This window comes from Hibiscus syriacus, unplaced genomic scaffold (assembly GCF_006381635.1).
Source record: "Hibiscus syriacus cultivar Baekdansim isolate YM2019G1 unplaced genomic scaffold, ASM638163v2 tig00111071_pilon, whole genome shotgun sequence".
NCBI lineage: Eukaryota > Viridiplantae > Streptophyta > Magnoliopsida > Malvales > Malvaceae > Hibiscus > Hibiscus syriacus.
The window spans coordinates 1-21,876 of record NW_024062972.1 but is presented as its reverse complement, the minus strand read 5'-3'; the positions used below and the strand labels follow the sequence as shown (position 1 = coordinate 21,876).

Sequence of the window (21,876 nt, the reverse complement as noted above, 5' to 3'; positions counted from 1 at the left end):
AATATTTTGCTCCATAAAGTTTAAATTGTCATTTCGTAAACAGTTAACTATGTTAAAAAAAAAGCAAGGGTGAATTACATATTTAGTCACTCAACTGTTTTAACGGATTCATTTTGGTTAGACAACTATTTTTTTTTCAAAATCATCAATAAACTTAAGTTTTTATTCTATTTTGGTCATCCAATAGAGTAATAAAAAATGGCGTAATATTAAAGTTCAATAATTAAAAAAATTGTAATACCCTAAATTTTGACTAGTGACTAAAATGTAAGTTTTGAAAGTTTAGAGGTTAAAGTATAAACTTTGAAAAGTTTAGGGGCCGAAATTGTAATTTTTTTAAAAATTATATATTTTAGTATGTAAATGAACAGTGTGGATTAAAACAAAGATTTTGGTAGGAATCAAATTTTTTATACGGGAATTGTGTTAAAAACTATAAAAGCAGTAAAGTTCGGTATTGAAATTGGATATTCGGATTGAATCGAAATTTTACGAAAAATTGAAGGAGGTTATAAAATGGTTGGAAATATTATTTTTATATTTTAGATCAGAGAAATTTGGCTCAGAATAATGCAATTTTTTAGATTTGACTGAACAGTGGAATTCTAGTGACTAAAATGCAATTTTTGAAAATTGTATTGTCAAATTTGAAAGTCAAAGTCAAGTTGATTCATCTTTGACTAAGGAATATTTTAATAGAAAAGATGACAATGGCAATTAGTAATTTTCAAGTTTCATTAATGGTAAAAATGAAATTTTCTATTAAATTGAATAAAAAAATTATATTTTTATTATATTATGCCATGTGTTAAGATAATTATCATGGGAATATTCAAGAAAAGTTTAACATTTTCAGCAACAACCTCAGCTCTCTCCACCGAAACTCCAAGTTCTCCAAGGTAAGGATTTTTATTTTGATTTTTTGAAGCAATATACTTGATTTTTGGATTTAGCTATTAGATAGAGAATTAATCTACATGAAATTCTCTATCATTTGATATCAATATTTCATGGTGAAGTTGATAGGTGATGAGATTCATGATTAGGCTTTAAGGAGGTTTAGTGATCTTGAAGAATTGATGAAGGATTTTTATGTTTTTGATATTGGTGATTATTTCTAAGGCATGTATGATGATTAAAATTAATTGTACATGCATAAATAAGGTTTGGCTTAATTAGGGTTTATAGAAGTGTTAGGATTTGGATTCAACTTGATGTGTTATGGTTAAAATAGCATGAAAATGATGCAAGAAATATGAATTCATGCTTGAAATGGAATGGAATCTTTACCCTTTTTCATTAGATATATTCGATCAAACAAGGAAAATTAGGGGAAAATATTGGAAAATTTCCTATGGTCTAGAAATGATATTAGAAGTATTCTATGTGATTTGGGGTTATGAAGAGTTAAGTGATTTTTAAGGAATTGGTTGTAAGAATTGATGAAGAACCTAAGGATACAAATTAAGGAAAACAGTTTTAGATTTTGAATCTGGCAGTGAGTTTGAAAATTCACCAGAAATTATATAAAAATGATTTGGTGTTTATTTTTATATATTGTGTTTGTATATCAATCTAGTTTTGTTTAAAATAAATATGGACCAATTTCAAGGTATATACAAAAAGATATGAATTTTTAACAGAGAAAATGTCAGAAAAACGGAGCAGCAGATTCTGTACAAAACAGATTTTGTCAGTCAACTTTGAAAATTTACCATAAACTGTACAGAATGAACTAGAAGAAGTTATTTTATATGGATAGATTCGTATTCGAGTCTAGTTTGCAATGGAAGAAACGAAATTAAATTACAGTGAGTATATCAATACATAATACTGATTCTTTAAAGGTAGTGCGAGTTGTCTGAATATGAAAATTTTAGTAATTTATGTGCAATGATCATAATGGTGAAGGACCATTATGAATTTAATGGAAAGGTGGAGATGAATTCTAAAAAGAAATCACAATCTTTGGCTTATTTGTGTAATTTATCAAAGATGAAGGATTAAATATGAAAATAAATATTCATGGATTTGGAAGAGTATTTCAAAAGTTGGAAATTATAATAGAAATGTGATTTAGTTTGATATCGATTTTTATTTTGTAGATTTTCAAATATTAAAATCAGTTTATATTAGTATGATATTAAAATGTAGTTCGAACAATTCTTGTGTATAATTTGGTATTGTCAGACTATGATAAATCTAGCAATTCGAACGATTCGAAAGGAAAAAGCTTGTGACTAGGACTATTGTATACAAGTTCTGTAGTGAGGCAAAGGTGAGTGCAGTTTATTTATTTAATTATTTTGATTGAGGACGACTTGCGATAAGTCAACCTCACCTTGTTTATTTCAAAGATATGAATTATGTTTTGATTATGGAATTATAACCATAATATCTTAACAAGTTTTACGAATGATTTTGGGTATGAACTACCCATGTTATGTTTTACGAATGTGAATTAAATATATTTCTGATTCTAATATGGTTTTTATTTAAATGATTACGAAATGAATTGAAAGTCCACTGTATGTTATATAGAGAGTCAAAGTTACAATTGGCATGCCATGAGGTGGAGTGATTATCTGTTCTGATTCTGATATACTGTGGTGTACCAGAGTGTACACTAATATATATATTATGATCTGAATGCACTTTGTGTGCATATTGTTATTTCCAATGTAATAGCACTATGTGTGCTTATCTGTTCCGACTCTGATGATCTGAGATATGTATTGCGCACACTCGTCTGACTCACGTACCTTATATTCTCTTAAAGTATACTTTGGGCTATAAAAATGAAATAAGAAAGTTTTTAAAAGTGTATAACTACAAAGGAATATGGACTGATTATTCTGTCTGATTTGATTTATTATGATCTTGTGAAAATTATCAAATGATTCTTTTCAAGTTCCTGATAAAGTTCATTATGAGATATATGGTTTGAACATTCTGAAAATTTAGCCTGCTTTATTTTTAATGATTATATATATATATCGATATTTTATTTATTTATTCTCACCTTTAGTATTACTGCCTCACTACGTTATACTTAGCGCGTGATGATTTTCATGCGTAAGTTCTGGTTGAGACACGGACGTTTTGTGAGGAGCCTCCAAGCATCGTATGCAGATCATTTGTAATATCAGTATCAGTAAGACATCGCCGATGTTTCTTTTGACTAGTAGTGGCATGTATATTTATGTTATCAACCTGATTTATCGGTTATGACTATATGGTCTGTAATAGTAAATTAGGACTGCTTAGTTTGACTATATTACCTTATTAGTATTTTAATATGCCTAAAACTATATAGTAAATAAAATAATATGCTTTTAATTGGTATGAAAATTCAAGTAGATAAAAATAGTTGATAAAAAGTTGAAACTATAAATGTTAAAAAAAATTAAGTGACTGTGATTAGAAATGTAACAACTCGATTTTCAAAATAATATTTAATTAAAATTGGAGGGTTTAATTGTGAAAATTTGGCAAAAATTTGGGACTGAATTGAAAGATTTTAAAACTTGGAGCTTGTTTTAAAGTTAAAGAAAATTCAGGGACCAAGCCCTGAATTTAACATTGGAGTGTCGGCAGGCAATTGTTATATGCGTGATTTCTGTTTTGAAAAACAGAAATCAATTTCACAAATCATTCCTCACGCACACAACTTCCAAACTCGATTCCGACGCCGTCCGAATTCCGATCGTTGTTTTAAAACCACCGTTGTGTTCATCATCGAGCGAGGAACAAACCCTTCAAATTAATTGAAGCGAAACGCGGCCAAACGTCGGGAATTTCCAGTCAAAGTAGCGACGGTTTTGTTAGCTCTATCGCCGAGAAAATCTTAAATTCACCGTTGATCGTTGCTCCGTTTACGACACCTCCTGCACCATCGTGTTCCTTGTGCCGTTCCGAGTTCACCGATGTCAACCTTGTCCGCCGTAGACGGCGACGCATGAGGAGGTGGTGCAGTAAAAGATTCGGCTGATTTGAAATCGAGCTCTCCGCCGTTCAAAAATTTGAACCGATCGTTGTAAGTATCTCGAAATCGCTCAAAATAATTTTTAGAAATTTTTCCGGGATTTTTAGGGCCCCGGAGGACTCCTCACGCGCCACACGCGCCGCCGCAGGGCGGGTGGCTGCTGGAAACCGGTTTAACCGGTTTTCAACCGGTTCTGACCGGTTTGACCGGTTTCAACCGGTTCGAACCGGTTTGACCGGTCTGAACCGGTTTGACCGGTCTGACCCGACCCGACCGTTGACCCGACCCGACCCGACCGTTGACACGACTCGACCCGACCGTTGACCGTTGACCGTTGACCGTTGACTTTCTTTGACCAAAACTTAAAATGGCTTTGACCGAGCATTAAACGACCGTTAATATTTTCCGAGTATACCTATCCTGATAGTTTTCGACGTGCCAAATCCGTTTCCGCTATCCGTTTTGTCAAATTCGAACCCAAAGGACTCCAAATAGATGGTCAAAGTAGTTGACTTTGACTTTGACCAAGAATCTAAATTTTTGAAAAGTCATACTTTATGTTTTTCGACGTCCTGATTCCGATTCCGCAATTCGTTTGGCCAAATTCAGACTCGAAATACCCCAAATTGATAGTCAAACCCGAAAAATGCTTATATACTTAAGAAGTCTAGTTTTGAACAATTAAATAGGATTTGGGACTGATAGATTGTTATTGTTTGAAGGTACAAGAGACTCTCCGGATCGTTCGACAACTCGACCCAGCTCTTCTAGATCAGTTAAACCACGTGTGCTATTATTCACGCGTTCGAAAATTGTAGCAGAGCGTGGTGAAACCAGCAATCAGTAGATTTGCTATTTGAACCTATTGTCGAGGTGTGTGTTCCCTACTTATTATTGAACTGTTTATTGGTTTTAATATGTGGTACACCGAATTCATTGGTTATTGTTTTATGGATGCACCAATTTAATGTGACAATTTATGGAATATGGCTACTATCTAATTTTTGTTTTGAAATGGTATATGATTACCATGTTTTTGGATTTATGGAATTTATGTCACGGTGCAATTGAATTTTGGAATTGAATTACGATGGAATAGCTCTGATCAAGCTAACTGGGCCTAATGTGACTCTTGAGGGCCCCAAGATGTTTCATTAGGTCGGCTTTCCTTTTGCTGTGTGCTTAGGGTAAGCTATATGGACTTATTGACTTGGGCTTAAGGATACAAGCTTCAGAGCCTATCCTTAAGTCGGCTTTCTTTTTTCTATGTGCATAAAGTAAGCTATATGGAAATAATTTTGAGAACTACTGATGGTGTACCAAAAAGGGTTTAAACTATGATTTTCAAAAGTTAAACTCTTTTACGAATTTGTGAGATTACTGGACTATGATTTGTACCTATTGACATTTTATGGAAATGTTGGGACACACTGAGCCTAGCTCACCTTTTGAAAATGTTTTCCCCCTTTCAGATATTATTTGTTAGATACCTCGGTTCGAGCACTTGGAAGATCAACATATCTCTTGAAGTAAATCAGATTGTAATGTTTTTATCTTGCAAGTTGACTTTATTTTGGTGACATGGACCTTATTTTAAATATCGGATTTTATAATGATGACTCTTTTAATAGTACTGCTCGGTTTATTGTGATTTTGAATTTGAAGACATGTTTTAAATTAAATTATTATTTATTGGTACTATATTTACGAGTTGGATTTTTATAGTATAATTTGTGTATAATTTCATGTTATTTATAATGTGATTTTATATTGATAGAATAACGATTTTGAAAAATGTCTTTAATAATCATAATGTGATCCACTAGACTTAGTCGAAACGCATAGGCCGGGTCTAGGGGGTTACATTTATTGGTATCAGAGCTTTTGGTTTTTAACCCTCGGACTGTGTATGAGTCCAAATTGAAAATACGGTTTTGAAATATTTTACAAAACGAGTTACTAAGGCCATGTCACAAAGTTATTAAGATTTTAACTATGTTTGAGACTCCAAGTGCTTATCTAACCCTAAGTTTTATCTTCTGTAGTAAACTTGAGATCCATCAAAATGAGTGCTAGACGTGGTCGTCGAACTAGCCGTGGACGAGGTCGAGTGGCTAGATTCGCAGATCCGATCGATGAGATACGGGTAGATCCCCACCTCCGATAGGTGATCATGCTCCTACGACCCCAACGGATCTGCCTCCTGCCGCTGGTATTGGCATGACTACACCGATAATAGGAGCGATCGATATTGAGTCAGAGTCTACCGGAGTTGCTTTAGATGAGAATTTTGGTAGACAATTTCTGCAGTTAATACAGGGAGCAGTCAGAGCTACTGGTGTTGTATCTGAGGTTCCTATTTCGCAGACTTTGATTGCCAATGGAGTTAGAACTTTTGGGGGAAAGATAGGTGGAGCTTCTACTGAAGCTGAGGATTGGCTCCAGGATACAGAGAGACGCATGGATCAGTTGGGTTTGGACTCAACTAAGAGATATCAGGGTGCTGTGGCGATGTTAGATGGCAATGCCTACACTTGGTGGGAGTCAGTGACCAGTAGTGTTCCTACCGATCGTTTGACCTGGAATTTCTTTAAGGATCACTTTCGGAGCCGTTTTCTGGGAGAGCGCTACTTAGCTCAGAGACGACAACAGTTTCAAGACCTGGTTCAGGGAGACATGACTGTTTTTGAATATGAGATCGAGTTCCTGAAGTTGCTGAAGTATGGATTCAGTATGGTACCTACGGAGAGAGATCGATTTCGTAAATTTGCCCTTGGACTCAGATACGAGCTGCGTAGGCAAGTTCTAACCCATCAGGATAAGATATTTGATGTGCTGGTGGGCAGAGCCAAAGATGCGGAAGAAGTGGAGGTTTTAGCTTCTGGTAGAGAGCGTGTTAATCAAGATCGATCTAAGAAATTTTCAGGCCTGATGGAGTCATCAGCACAGTCCGGGAAGAGGACTTGTACTTCAGCCCCTCAGAGAAGCAATACACGTTTCAGGCCTGCAGCATCCTCACCTTTAGCTGTCAGTCGAGGCGGTTCCTCGTCGTATTATAATGGGCCCCTTTGTGAGTATTGTGGTAAACAGCACTCAGGAGAGTGTCGTAAGAAGATGGGTCTTTGCTATCAGTGTGGATCTAGTGGTCATTATCGGAGGGATTGTCCTCAGTTAGTTTCGTTTGAGCAGACCACTACCCAAACTCCTGTGCGTTCGCAGACTACAGTACAGACCCCAATTAGAGATCGTAGTCAAGGAAAGACTCGAGGATCAGCGTCCAGGACAGACAGTAGAGCCCGACCTCAGCAAAATAGAGGGCCAACGGCTTCTGAGGCTAGACAGCCAGCTTTAGTTTATGCAACTAGACGTCGTGATGACAGAGATGAGCCTGAGGTTATTGCAGGTACATTTACTATTTATTCTACCCCATACTTTGCATTATTGGACAATGGCTCCACTCACTCCTATGTATCGAACTCAGTATCTCGAAACCTTCAGATTCCGATCGAGAACACTGAAAATACTGTTACAGTTACAAGTCCAGTAGGACAAGCGGTATTAGTGAATAAAGTATTTCGGCGTTGTCCTCTCGAGGTTCAGGGAGAAATTTTTCTCGCTGATCTTATGGAACTTCCTTTAGGGGAGTTCGATCTAATTCTTGGAATGGATTGGTTGAATAAACACAAGGTAAAGCTGGATTGCGAATACAAGCGGGCTACTCTGAAGACTTCAGATGGTCGGACTGTTGTGTTAATTGGTGAACGGCGTGGTTATCTCTCCAATATAGTTTCAGCGATGGAAATTGATCATATGATCCGGAAGGGATATGAGACCTTCATTGCTTGTATTTTGAATACCAAAGGTGCATTGTCCATGATCAAGGAGATTCGTACAGTTAGCGAGTTTCCTGATGTTTTTCCGGAGGAGTTGCCTGGGTTACCTCCTGATAGAGAGGTAGAGTTCGAGATTGAGACTTATCCGGGATCTTCACCTATTTCTATGGCACCTTATCGTATGGCTCCAAAGGAACTTAAGGAGTTGAAAGTCCAATTGCAAGAATTATTCGATCGAGGATTTATCCGACATAGTACTTCACCATGGGGAGCTCCAGTTCTATTCGTGAAAAAGAAGGATGGGTCGCTAAGATTATGTATTGACTATCGGAAATTGAACAAGATGACGGTCAAGAATAAATACCCATTACCCAGGATTGATGACTTATTTGATCAATTGCGATGAGCTATTGTATTCTCTAAGATTGATCTTCGTTCGGGGTATTATCAATTGAAAGTTAAAGGATCTGATGTTGCAAAAACGGCCATTCGCACTAGATATGGTCATTATGAATTTTTAGTGATGCCTTTTGGTTTGACGAACGCTCCTGCAGCTTTCATGGATTTGATGAATCGGGTGTTCCGACCATATTTGGATCAATTTGTGGTGGTATTCATTGACGATATTCTGATATATTCTCGTACTGAGGCAGAGCATGACGAGCATTTGAAGATCGTTCTGCGGACTTTGAGAGAGCATCGTCTATATGCCAAACTGAGCAAGTGTGAGTTTTGGCTTCAAGAAGTGTCATTTCTGGGGCATATTATTTCTGCGCGAGGTGTTCAGGTTGATCCCAGCAAGATAGAGGCTATTATGAATTGGAAACGACCTAAGAACGTATCTGAAATCCGCAGTTTCTTGGGCTTGGCTGGTTATTATCGACGTTTTGTTGAGGGCTTCTCGATCATTGCTTCTCCTTTGACAAAGTTGTTAAGGAAGAATGTTGTTTGACTGGGGCGAGGCACAACAGGAGAGCTTTGAGAAATTAAAGGCGGTTTTGACTCAAGCACCGGTGTTGATTCAACCAGAGTCCGGGAAGGATTTTACAGTGTATAGTGATGCTTCACATTCAGGACTTGGTTGTGTTTTAATGCAGGAAAATAAGGTGGTGGCTTATGCATCCGTCAGCTGCGGCCGCATGAGAGTAACTATCCTACTCACGATTTAGAGTTGGCAGCAGTAATTTTTGCCTTGAAGATTGGAGACACTATCTTTATGGAGAGAAGTGTTACATTTTCACAGATCATAAGAGCTTAAAGTATCTTCTGACCCAGAAGGAACTTAATTTGAGACAGCGTCGCGTGTTAGAGCTTCTAAAGGATTATGATTGCGTGATTGATTACCACCCTGGTAAAGCTAACATGTAGAAGATGCTTTGAGTCGAAAGACGGTATCGGAGTTGAGGTCTTTAATGGCCAAGATGAATTTATATGACGATGGTACTTTGTTAGCAGAATTGCAAGTTAAGCCGACCTTGGTTGATGATATCAAAGCTAAGCAGCTCCTTGATAGCTACTTGCTTTCCATCTTTGAGCAAGTAGAGCAGGGGACAAACTCAGATTACGCAATTGATCAGGATGAAGTTTATGCTTTAAAGGTAGATATTGTGTGCCTGATGATGCTGAGTTGAGGCAGACTATCCTTACTGAGGCTCATAGTAGTCCATATGCTATGCACCCGGAGAGATAAGATGTACCGGAATTGAGAGAGATGTATTATTGGATTGGTATGAAGAAAGATATATCTGACTTTGTGGCTAGGTGTTTGACTTGTCAGCAAGTTAAGGCAGAACATCAACATCCATCAGGTTTGTTACAGCCTATCAAGATTCCTGAATGGAAATGGGAGCGTATTACTATGGATTTTGTTACTGGCTTGCCTATGACTCATTCGAAAAAAGATTCAGTTTGGGTGATTGTTGACAGACTTACAAAGTCAGCTCACTTCATTCCTGTGCGAGTAAATTATACTTTGGATAAGCTGGCAAGATTGTATATTTCAGAGATTGTCAGACTGCATGGTGTTCCATTGTCTATTATTTCTGATCGAGATCCGAGATTTACTTCGAGATTTGGAAGGCGTTACATACGGCTTTGGGAACAAGATTGGATTATAGTACATCCTTTCATCCACAAATGATGGTCAATCTGAGAGAGTAATTCAGATTCTGGAGGATATGTTGCGGGGTTGCGTAATCGATTTTCATGGTAGTTAGGAGAACTTTTTGCCGTTGGCTGAATTGCTTACAATAACAGTTATCAGACCAGCATTCGTATGGCACCCTATGAAGCGCTCTATGGGCGTAAATGTCGCACTCCGATCTGTTGGACTGAGTTGCGTGATAGGAAAACGTTGGGACCTGAGTTAGTGCGAGAGACTGAGGACACAGTCAGATTAATCCGTGACCGTCTAAAAGAGGCATTTGATAGACAGAAATCTTATGCAGATCAAAGAATGAAGGATATACAGTTTGAAGTGGGAGATCGGTCTTTTTGAAAGTTTCACCCTGGAAGAAAGTATTGAGATTCGGGCGTAAGGGTAAATTGAGTCCAAGATTTATTGGACCATTTCGTATCTTGAAGAGGGTAGGACCTGTTGCATATCAGCTTGAGTTGCCTTCTGAGCTAAGTCGTATTCATGATGTCTTTCATGTATCAATGTTAAGGAGATACCGCCCAGATCCAGGTCACATTATTCAGGTTGAAGAAGTAGAGCTGAGACCTGATTTGTCATATGAAGAGGAGCCCATTCAGATCTTGGAGAGAGATGAACGAGTTCTTCGGAATAGGCGAATTCCAATGGTCAAAGTTCAGTGGAGTAATTGAGGCCCCTCAGAAGCTACTTGGGAGACATTGGAGTCAATGGAGGCTCAGTTTCCTCAACTATTCTCATAAGGTAAATTTCGAGGACGAAATTTCTTGTAGAGGGGGAGAATTGTAACAACCCGATTTTTAAAATAATATTTAATTAAAATTGGAGGGTTTAATTGTGAAAATTTGGCAAAATTGGGACTGAATTGAAAGATTTTAAAACTTGGAGCTTGTTTTAAAGTTAAAGAAAATTCAGGGACCAAGCCTGAATTTAACCTTGGAGTGTCGGCAGGCAATTGTTATATGCGTGATTTCTGTTTTGAAAAACAGAAATCAATTTCACAAATCATTCCTCACGCACACAACTTCCAAACTCGATTCCGACGCCGTCCGAATTCCGATTGTTGTTTTGAAACCACCGTTGTGTTCATCATCGAGCGAGGAACAAACCCTTCAAATTAATTGAAGCGAAACGCGGCCAAACGTCGGGAATTTCCAGTCAAAGTAGCGACGGTTTTGTTAGCTCTATCGCCGAGAAAATCTTAAATTCACCGTTGATCGTTGCTCCGTTTACGACACCTCCCGCACCATCGTCTTCCTTGTGCCGTTCCGAGTTCACCGATGTCAACCTTGTCCGTCGTAGACAACGGCACGTGAGGAGGTGGTGCAGTCAAAGATTCGGCTGATTTGAAATCGAGCTCTCCGCCGTTCAAAAATTTGAACCGATCGTTGTAAGTATCTCGAAATCGCTCAAAATAATTTTTAGAAATTTTTCCGGGATTTTTAGGGCCCCGGAGGACTCCTCACGCGCCACACGCGCCACCGCAGGGCGAGTGGCTGCTGGAAACCGGTTTAACCGGTTTGACCGGTTTCAACCGGTTCGAACCGGTTTGATCGGTCTGAACCGGTTTGACCGGTCTGACCCGACCCGACCGTTGACCCGACCCGACCCGACCGTTGACCCGACCCGACCGTTGACTGTTGACTTTCTTTGACCAAAACTTAAAATGGCTTTGACCGAGCATTAAACGACCGTTAATCTTTTCCGAGTATACCTATCCTGATAGTTTTCGACGTGCCAAATCCGTTTCCGCTGTCCGTTTTGTCAAATTCGAACCGAAGGACTCCAAATCGACTGTCAAAGTAGTTGACTTTGACTTTGACCAAGAATCTGAATTTTCGAAAAGTCATACTTTATGTTTTTCGACGTCCTGATTCCGATTCCGTAATTCGTTTGGCCAAATTCAGACTCGAAATACCCCAAATGATTGTCAAACCCGAAAAATGCTTATATACTTAAGAAGTCTAGTTTTGAACAATTAAATAGGATTTGGGACTGATAGATTATTATTGTTTGAAGGTACAAGAGACTCTCCGGATCGTTCGACAACTCGACCCAGCTCTTCTAGATCAGTTAAACCACGTGTGCCATTATTCACGCGTTCGAAAATTGTAGCAGAGCGTGGTGAAACCAGCAATCAGTAGATTTGCTATTTGAACCTATTGTCGAGGTATGTTCCCTACTTATTATTGAACTGTTTATTGGTTTTAATATGTGGTACACCGAATTCATTGGTTATTGTTTTATGGATGCACCAATTTAATGTGACAATTTATGGAATATGGCTACTATCTAATTTTTGTTTTGAAATGGTATATGATTACCATGTTTTTGGATTTATGGAATTTATGTCACGGTGCAATTGAATTTTGGAATTGAATTACGATGGAATAGCTCTGATCAAGCTAACTGGGCCTAATGTGACTCTTGAGGGCCCCAAGATGTTTCATTAGGTCGGCTTTCCTTTGCTGTGTGCTTAGGGTAAGCTATATGGACTTATTGACTTGGGCTTAAGGATACAAGCTTCAGAGCCTATCCTTAAGTCGGCTTTCTTTTTGCTATGTGCATAAAGTAAGCTATATGGAAAATAATTTTGAGAACTACTGATGGTGTACCAGAAAAAGGGTTTAAACTATGATTTTCAAAAGTTAAACTCTTTTACGAATTTGTGAGATTACTGGACTATGATTTGTACCTATTGACATTTTATGGAAATGTTGGGACACACTGAGCCTAGCTCACCTTTTGAAAATGTTTTCCCCCTTTCAGATATTATTTGTTAGATACCTCGGTTCGAGCACTTGGAAGATCAACATATCTCTTGAAGTAAATCAGATTGTAATGTTTTTATCTTGCAAGTTGACTTTATTTTGGTGACATGGACCTTATTTTAAATATCGGATTTTATAATGATGACTCTTTGCTAGTACTGCTCGGTTTATTGTGATTTGAATTGAAGACATGTTTTAAATTAAATTATTATTTATTGGTACTATATTTACGAGTTGGATTTTTATAGTATAATTTGTTTATAATTTCATGTTATTTATAATGTGATTTTATATTGATAGAATAACGATTTCGGAAAATGTCTTTAATAATCATAATGTGATCCACTAGACTTAGTCGAAACGCATAGGCCGGGTCTAGGGGGTTACAAGAAATCATTAGTCAGTTGATGTGAATATTTGACTCGTATATCGAGACGTATACGGTTAAGGGTATTACAAAAATAAACTTCAATTACTAAAATATGAGTGAAAAACTAAAATAGGAGTGAAAAAAAGTTGAGTAATGAAATTGTAATTATGTTTGATATGAATTATTCATGTGCTAGGTTAATATATTTACAATGTGATCAAACTAATTGAATTGAATACTGTAAAAATACATTATCATGTTATATTTTCAATTTAATTTGTTTGATTCACAATATCAAAATTCAAATTCTTAATTATATTTGAGGGATACACGATCCAAACGACCTCAGTGGTTAAGGGGTTGTTGTTATCCTTTGAGGTATTGAGTTCGAGCACTGCATATGCAAATATATGAGCATTCATTGTCAAATGATTGAGAGACTTTGAGCAAATGCCCTTGTATTCGCCCATATACTACATTGTTGTTATGAATAGACGAGTGACAATTTTGTAACTTTTAATAGTTGGAGGACTCAACAAAACAACGCCCTATAATCAGAGGCGGGGACTCAACAAAACAAAATATCATAGCCTAAGACCATTTGTGCACTTACCCTTAGGCCCGTTTGGTTCAAGGAATGTTGTATTACCGGGGGAATATAATCCTCATTCCCCCGTTTGGTTGGCCGGTAATCTCATTCCTATTAATCTGTTATTACCATAGTGGATTTTTTTGTGTATATTATCGGGAATGTGATTACCCCTTTCCTTAGGTATTGTTGGATTACCGACGTTTTGGACTAAAATGCCCTTAAATTTTTTTTTCTTCAAAAATATCCTTCTTCTGTCGTTGAATAATAAAAATTCTACGAAGGTTAAATTAAAAATTTATCCTTAAACTATTTTAGATTTACAAAAAAAAAAGTCTATAATTAAAATTTTAAATGAAGTTCAGGGGTTAAAATAAAATTTTACCCTGTCATTAAACCTATTTATATTTTCAATTTTATAAAAAAATTATATAAATTTTATGAATTTAATTTTTTTTAAAAAATATATAAATTAATTATAGTAATATTATAGTAGAATTCAACTTTTTAAAAAAAATAAATATATAATAAGGACAATTTGATCAAATATATATTTCAATAATATTTTATTCCTTTAATCAAATACAGTAATCTTACATTCTGTTAAATCAACCAAACACAAAATACAACATTCCCATTAATTCTATTCCCTGGTAATCTTTTATTCTCACTGATAATCTTACATTCCGTGAACCAAACACAGCCTTAAATCAATTAATAATCCGTTATTTTGGGATTGCTAATTGATTAGTCTTTTAATCATTACGTCTAGATATTAGTGAGGGAAGAAACGACAGCGTACCAATTTGACAAAAATATATGTGTGATACGGTTAGTATACGTATAGAGGAATGTATGTACAAATCAGAAAATACCAGAACCGTGTCGACACATGCATTCAGGCACTGGATAAGCAATCACATCTCTGTCTCTCTCCTTCTTCCTGGGCTCTAGCTTCATGGTTTTATTATGCATGATCTCATGATGCTACTGAATTCTTCATCCGTGATCGATGAATCTTCCAACAATGGAAGCATCGTCCTTTTGTTCGGCCATATGCTTTCCTGTGTCCCATGAATGTGTGATGTCCCCGTAAGGCTCGCTCCATGTTTCCCCCATTGGACAGTATAAAGATGTCGCCGTTAAATGATATGACATAGTCGATCGCCGATAGAGACGAGGAGCCCTTGCGGAATGGCGAGAGTTCGCCGCCATGTGCCAACATTTCCTTCTGAACCAAATTCGGAAACTCCGCGGCAAGTGGTGCCAAAGCTTTGGTGCCCCTAAAGCCGAGCAGTTTTGGTGCCCCTAAAGCCTTTAAAAGCCTACAACAAATGACCATTGATGTCATTTACCTTTCAACTTTGAAATTCGAGTCGAAACGAATAAATTTCAATACTTACCTTGCATCTCCAGTGCATTTAGAGGGCACAGTCCGAGAGGCGTCGTTGACTATAACTCATGTCGACTCTCCCAGTGAGGTACTGAGGCTGAGATTTCTCAATCCGGGTTACAGTTCTGTCGAATTCGGGACCTAATCCGGTGGACATCCGGTCCGGACCCACACATCTTTCTCAAGCCGGAGATGAAGGGCTACATATGGACCTTCAATCCACATTCTTCTCGCTAGCTGGTTCCCAACCTTGAGAATTGGCTTGGAAAATCACAGAGCATGGAACGCTACCTGGAGAATCCGGGTTAGATACGAATGTCTGATACGAATATTTCAAGAAAAATGAAAAGTTCGATAATTACGGAATATAATGTGTTTGTAAATTAAACTTGAAGTACCTTGCACCTAAGCTTCTGCAAATCAGATGGAAGATTCTTGGAGAGCTTAGAATATAATCCTTTTAGCACAAGAACACCTTCTTGATTGAGCTGAAAACAAAAAGAATCTACAATGAGGTTCCGACGTCCGTGTATTTGTTTCTTGTTCGTGTTCGCGTCAATACCGAATCGAATTCCGCTTACTTGTTTGACGAATTTAGCACGGATCCAAGACGGAGAAACACCGTAAGGAATCTGTGTGATGATTGTCCGTTTAGCAACCAAATGAGACGATGGTAACGAAGATACAACCCATACATCAGCTCTTAAAGTCTTCTTGAAGTGTTCATCATCGAAAATATCTGGAAATTGACTGAAATTCCCAATGAAAAAACACACAAAATGATTTCATTTTCATCAGATAAATGAACCCTATATGATTGTTAGTGTAATCACATCACCTTTCATCTTCCCATATCATGTTGACCTGCAAGACGGGCACAACTAAAGCAGCTTCGAGGATTCGAGCAATGACAACGGCATCGATGATTTGATTCCGTTGTTGATTCAATCCCCCAGCGGCAATGAAGACCAAGATCTGTTCTTCTCCATCGAATCTTTGCAGATCTTTTGCGGTACTCGATTGTTGAATCCAAGCAAGGACGGTATCCATTTCCATCCGGTTGTTTCCAGAACTCGGTTTCTTGTTCTGATAAATTCCCGGAAACCAGATGAACTGGTAATGGCACCATTGATATGCCGCCAATTCTGGGTTGAATCTCGTTGTTGGAGTTCAAGCCAGAAAGCAAAGATACCAAGATGATTTTAGAGTACGAAGAAGGTAAAGAGTGGGGTGAGATTGGGGAGATTGCTGGAGATTCAATGGAACATGTGATTGAATCATGGGAATTTGGCAAGAATAGGAAGATGGAGGTTCCCAGGAAAGTGAAGGAAAACAAGAAAGAAAGGAAGAAGATTGAGAGGGAAGGGGTTGTTTTCTTGGAAGAAGCAGAGTGATGGTAATGGTGAAACTGACGAGAACAGCTGAGTCCATGATCTTGGACTCGGGGTTAAGCTCATGAATGGGTTCTTGATGATCCTTCCTGATGATCTTGCCATGAAGATTTGGGATGAGAACGACGATGTGAAGAATCTACAGAACCAGTGGTTCAGCAGAAAGAGTTGAATTTTCCCGGGGAAAACTTGAATATGACATAATTTTTGAGCTAACATTTGAGGTAAACTATATGAGCTATTACATTTTAGGTAAACTACACATTTAGTACCCTCTAACTATCAATTTTATTTCGTTTTACTCACCCAACTATTTTTTTTAAAATCATACTTAATGTTACATTTTAGTTTATTTTGGTCATTCATCGTTAAAAATTAGGATAAGTTACATATTTAGTACTCCAACCATCACTTTTGTTCCATTTTGGTCACCTAACTATTTATTTTTCAAAATCATACCTAACACAAATTTTTGTTTCATTTTAGTCACCTATAGTTTAAAAAATTAACAGAAATGTTGATATGATTTTTTTCAATGATGACATGACATTACCATATAGTGACACATCAACATCACCTTTATTTTTTTAGTGGTAGGTGACCAAAACTAAATGTTAGATATGATTTTGAAAAGAAATAAGTGGGTGACCAAAACGAGAAAAAAACTGATAGTTGAGGTACTCAAAGTATAATTTACCCAACAAATTAACAGAACTGCTGACAAGATATTTTTTATTTTTTCAATGATGACGTGACATTATCTTATAGTGACATGTAAGCATCATCGTTAATTTTTTAACGACGAGTGATCAAAATAAAACAAAAACTAAACGCTAGGTGATTTTGAAAACAAATAATTGGGTGACGAAAATGAAATAAAAACGATAGTTAAGATATTAAACATGTACTTTAACCTATATTTTATCAAATTATTATAGAACAATCATTCAATTCATCAAATTATTAGAAAATGATGGTCGATAAATTTATTCTAATGAAATTATAATAACCATTAAATTGTTATAAAGTAGCAAATTCTGTTTTCATTAGTTAAATTTTATTGAACTATTATTAAATATTATTTAAAGTTCCAAACTTTATTATTATTATGTCACAATAATTATTTATAATAATTAGATAAATTTAATGATTATTGTATAATTATTAAATTTTAGTAGCTAAAACAATTATTTGATTATAATTTAAGGACCTCTAAAATTTTTACCCATTTTTTAATGACATCCCTAGCAGCCCCCGTTTCGCCATTTTAATGATTGCAGTGTCTCGCATTAACATTTCCGAGTTTTCTCTTTTAGTTTTCGAAGGATTTATCGCAAAGTCCCATCCACTTTTTGTTTGATTTGGATTTTGTTACAAATATGTGGTTATGTGATTCTATTAATTTGGATAATTTACTTTTAAGACAGATACAATAATTTCTTTAGAATTATCAGTCTTTATGTTTTAATCATTTTTGCACAAAAGAAAATTCAAAAATAATAATGAAACATACTTGTATTAGATTAATAAATACTTCGTCCCTGTCGAAATATTTGGACATTCACATGAACCCGAAGACCTCGAGTCCGAAATCCGAGAAGAAGACAAGAATCTCACTTTCAATACTAAGGAAGTTCGACAAATGCCATATTTCTAAGGCACCCAATTTGTTCCTTTGCGAAAAGAAAAAAAGTTTGACAAAGAAAAGCAAACAAGCCATTTCCTACAACACTTAGAGAAACACTATTAGCATGCCATTACACAAAATTGAGCACAACGGTGATGCATTCACTCCTTGGACTTCTTTTTCTTTTTAGTTTCACTCGCAGCAGCTCCATCTTTGCTCTTCTTTTCTTCTTCTTGGCTGTTCCATCTTGCTCGGCGTTTGTCTTCTCCACTGCAAGATCCTGCTCTTGCTCTATCTTTTCTTTCTCTTTCTCTTTTTCTTCTCCGATTTAGCCCTCCTCTGAACATCTCCATTTGTAGCCTCACTGGGGCGTCTTCGGGTTTTGACTTCTTTTTCTTGCTTTTCTTTGCAGAAGCTTCAATGGGTGGGGCTTCCTCCATTTCATCTGCATAAAACATGGTATTATATAGAATTTTAAAAGAAATCGTACTTGTCAAAGCTGATCGCTAACTGCAGTGAAATAATCCACACTTTCAGTAGGAGATGAGATCACTGACAACAAATTTTCCAAGGGCTCAGGTGCAAGAGATTCTGTTACCGTCTTAGTTCTACCGAACATCTTTAAATTGGAAAAAAAATCATTCGAAGTTGTACAAAAAGATGGGATTCACAGCTCCATGTACCTTTGTTTTGAGTACTTTCAATTGCAGACTTCATAACATCAATGTTTTTCGAGGTGCAACACCTTTGTCATAGAATTCAAGTCGTTCCTCTACTTGTTCTCGTAGTTTCTCCCGAAAACAGTGGAGCCCCTCTGCACATAAGAAAGAATTATCAACTTATGGGAAACCTTGCAGCATACGAGTTAACAAAAATGATAGTTACCTGCAAAACAATCAATTCGAGATGCAATGGAACATTTGTTTGCAAGATAGCGTGCCATTCGGCCCTTGTTTTTAGCAGATGCTCGACCGATGAAAGTGAATGGAAAATAAGACCATACTTGGGTGTGTTTCCTCGAGTTTTCAGTGCCCTGAAGCCACCAACAGCAAGAAATGAGTGAAACCAAGCCTTAAAAGTAAGGTCAGAAAAATATCGGAAAAGAAATTAAATAGTGCACTAGGATGATTACTCAAGATCTTGAAAGCAAGACCTGATTCAAGACACAGCTCAACGAGGGAGATAATTTTCAAGAACTCTGGTTCTTCACACATTTTAGACTCCACAAAGTGATAAGAAGACAAGGTGAGAAGTAAAATACCTGAAAAGGGCTTTCTCGGCACCAGAATCTGAAGAGTGGAAGAGGGGCACTTCGCCAAATTTGTGAGACTACCAGCATGAGAGATCAATCGTGCCCCAACAACTTCCCCGATCAATGATGCCAAATTTGGTGCAATGTCATTCATCTTTGTCACTAAATAATCATAAAGATTCTTCTGTACTGGGCAAGATCCATTACCTCTGAGCAAATAGCTGAACATTAATCAAATCAACTGGAGCCAAATCTGTCCTGCAAAGGAGAAAAAAGGTTAATAAATGGGGGCATGAGAAAAATAAGTTTGAAGTGTGGTATAAATCCAAGAGATCTACCCATTGATGCTTTCCAGCTTCAACAATTCTTTTGCTTTATCCTCATCCCCGAGTATTTCAGTTAAGGCAGGAATGTGTTCTTCATACAACTTTGACTTATCCTCTATAAGCTTCGCAAACTCTTGCATACAGATAATGTCATTGACAATCTTTACCAACTCCGGAAAATGCCATGAGTACCATTCCCTGCAGGATGTCATCAACCAGAGAATATCCATTACATAAAATCCATACACATATCTAGTTATGGTTACACGTTAAACTAAAAAAAATGCTAGTTTCAAGGTTAAAAATAACAAACCTCACTCTCATGGAAAATGAATTGATATCCTTATCAAGAGTATCAGAAGGAAATTGCTTGAATAACCATATGTCTACTCGATTGACATTGAACTTAACCTTTGCTCGACTGTAACTGTGTGCCAGACCAAGCTGTGCTTTTTCCAAGTCCCAGGCTACAAAGTTTCAAGAAAAAGCACACACTTGTAGTCGTTTTCTTGAAAGAAATAATGGTGAAATATGATTATATGCAAACCTTTAAGTCCTTGATGAACTTATCAAATGCAACCGCACACCACGAAGTAGCTCGAGAATGAACTCTCCACTCTGGCATGTAATTTTAGTAGTTTCGGAGATGTGGGAACCCAGCTAGGCTCTGCAACTCCAATACTGAACTTCAATTTCTTGCCTTCCTGACTTTAGGGAGATTAAGCTCCAAAAGCTCCTTAATTCATCAGTCATAAGCCCTATCAATGAAACCAGATATAAACCATGGTTAACCCAACTTACACAGCAAGCAACCTCGTACAAAATGGCAAAGTATGCCATGTGTGTGTTTCCTTTAGCTAGTATTCTTAAAGGCTAATCACCTGACCAACATAAAATGGCAGAATCCTTTATTTCGAGCAATCCAAATCAAACCACCAAGTAATTAAACTTACATACAAAAAGTTATTAGCAGAAAACCACCAATGATACCAGACTAATCCAATTGTAACCTAACTTAAACAATAAGCAACCTCATATGAAATGGAAATCATTATCGATGTGTGTGTGTTTTTTTCTCTCTAGTATTTTAAAAGGGTAAATCACCTAAACAAGCATACAAAAATGGCGGAATATTTATTTCAAGCAAATCCCAATCGAAGCAACAGATAAACATAATAATTTACCAAAAAAATACTTCAACTGTATTGCTAGCAAAAACCATCCCGCAAAACATATATTGAAGAAAATTACTTGAAGACAACGCAAAACTAACCATAAGCTGAAAAACACAATAAAGGCGACATCCTTATATAATACCTTCAGAAACGGAGTTGCATTGGTTGAGACCATCAATGGCGGATTCAAAAGGCTGAAAAGCAGTGAGTTGAACCACCTTACCGACGGTTCAGATCGGCAACCGAGTTCCTAACAGCCTCCGTGTTTTGACCGATTTCATCGAGCCCCTGAGCCTGGAATAGCGCGTACCCGAAGATGACTCTACAATAAGTAAAGAGCCATTGAATCAAAGGCTCCAAACCCACTTTTTCGTTGCTTCAAAACAATCAAATTACTGACAAATGGCGGTGTCTTTGGATTGGGTTTGTGTTGCTCGGTGGTTTCTGTGGGTTTAGTGAATGGATAGTGGAAGTTAGGGTTTAAGGCCTTTTATATTGTTGCCTGCATTTATTGGTAGAAGTATGAATTTGCTTCATTTGTTTTTATTTGTTCGATCGAGTCCTTATTAGTGAGTTCTCCGACCTAGGGTTTATTGTTTTGGGTTTGTTTTTGGGCTATGGAGATGTGCTATGTGGGTTTTAATTTGGGCTTCACTTTGAACATCCAACTTATCTCGATCTCGTACTTATAAAGACATTTGACATGAAATTTAATAATTTTAATATGATCGAGTTTTCTTTTATAAAATCTAGATTATGGTTCAAGTCGGATTGAATGTAAGTTTTACTAAAAATTGAATCAAATTCCGAATCAATCAGATACAATAGATAGGTAGAACATTGGGTCAGTTCTGATGACTTCAAATCCAATCACAATAATCATCTCTGAAAAATCAATTATATAATAAGATTATGCATTAATATTTTAATGTTCGGATTGTCATGTATTATTTCATGTCAAATTTGAGTAAGTTCATAGTATTTAATATTTGATTTGTATATAAAAATAATA

At 36.8% G+C, this 21,876-nt stretch overlaps 2 pseudogenes; both read right to left on the bottom strand.

The window, feature by feature from the left end:
- Positions 1-14,564: 14,564 nt before the first annotated feature.
- LOC120151970 lies at positions 14,565-16,589 on the bottom strand (annotated as a pseudogene).
- A 1,605-nt stretch (positions 16,590-18,194) lies between these two features.
- On the bottom strand, positions 18,195-21,186 carry LOC120151945 (annotated as a pseudogene).
- Positions 21,187-21,876: the final 690 nt, after the last annotated feature.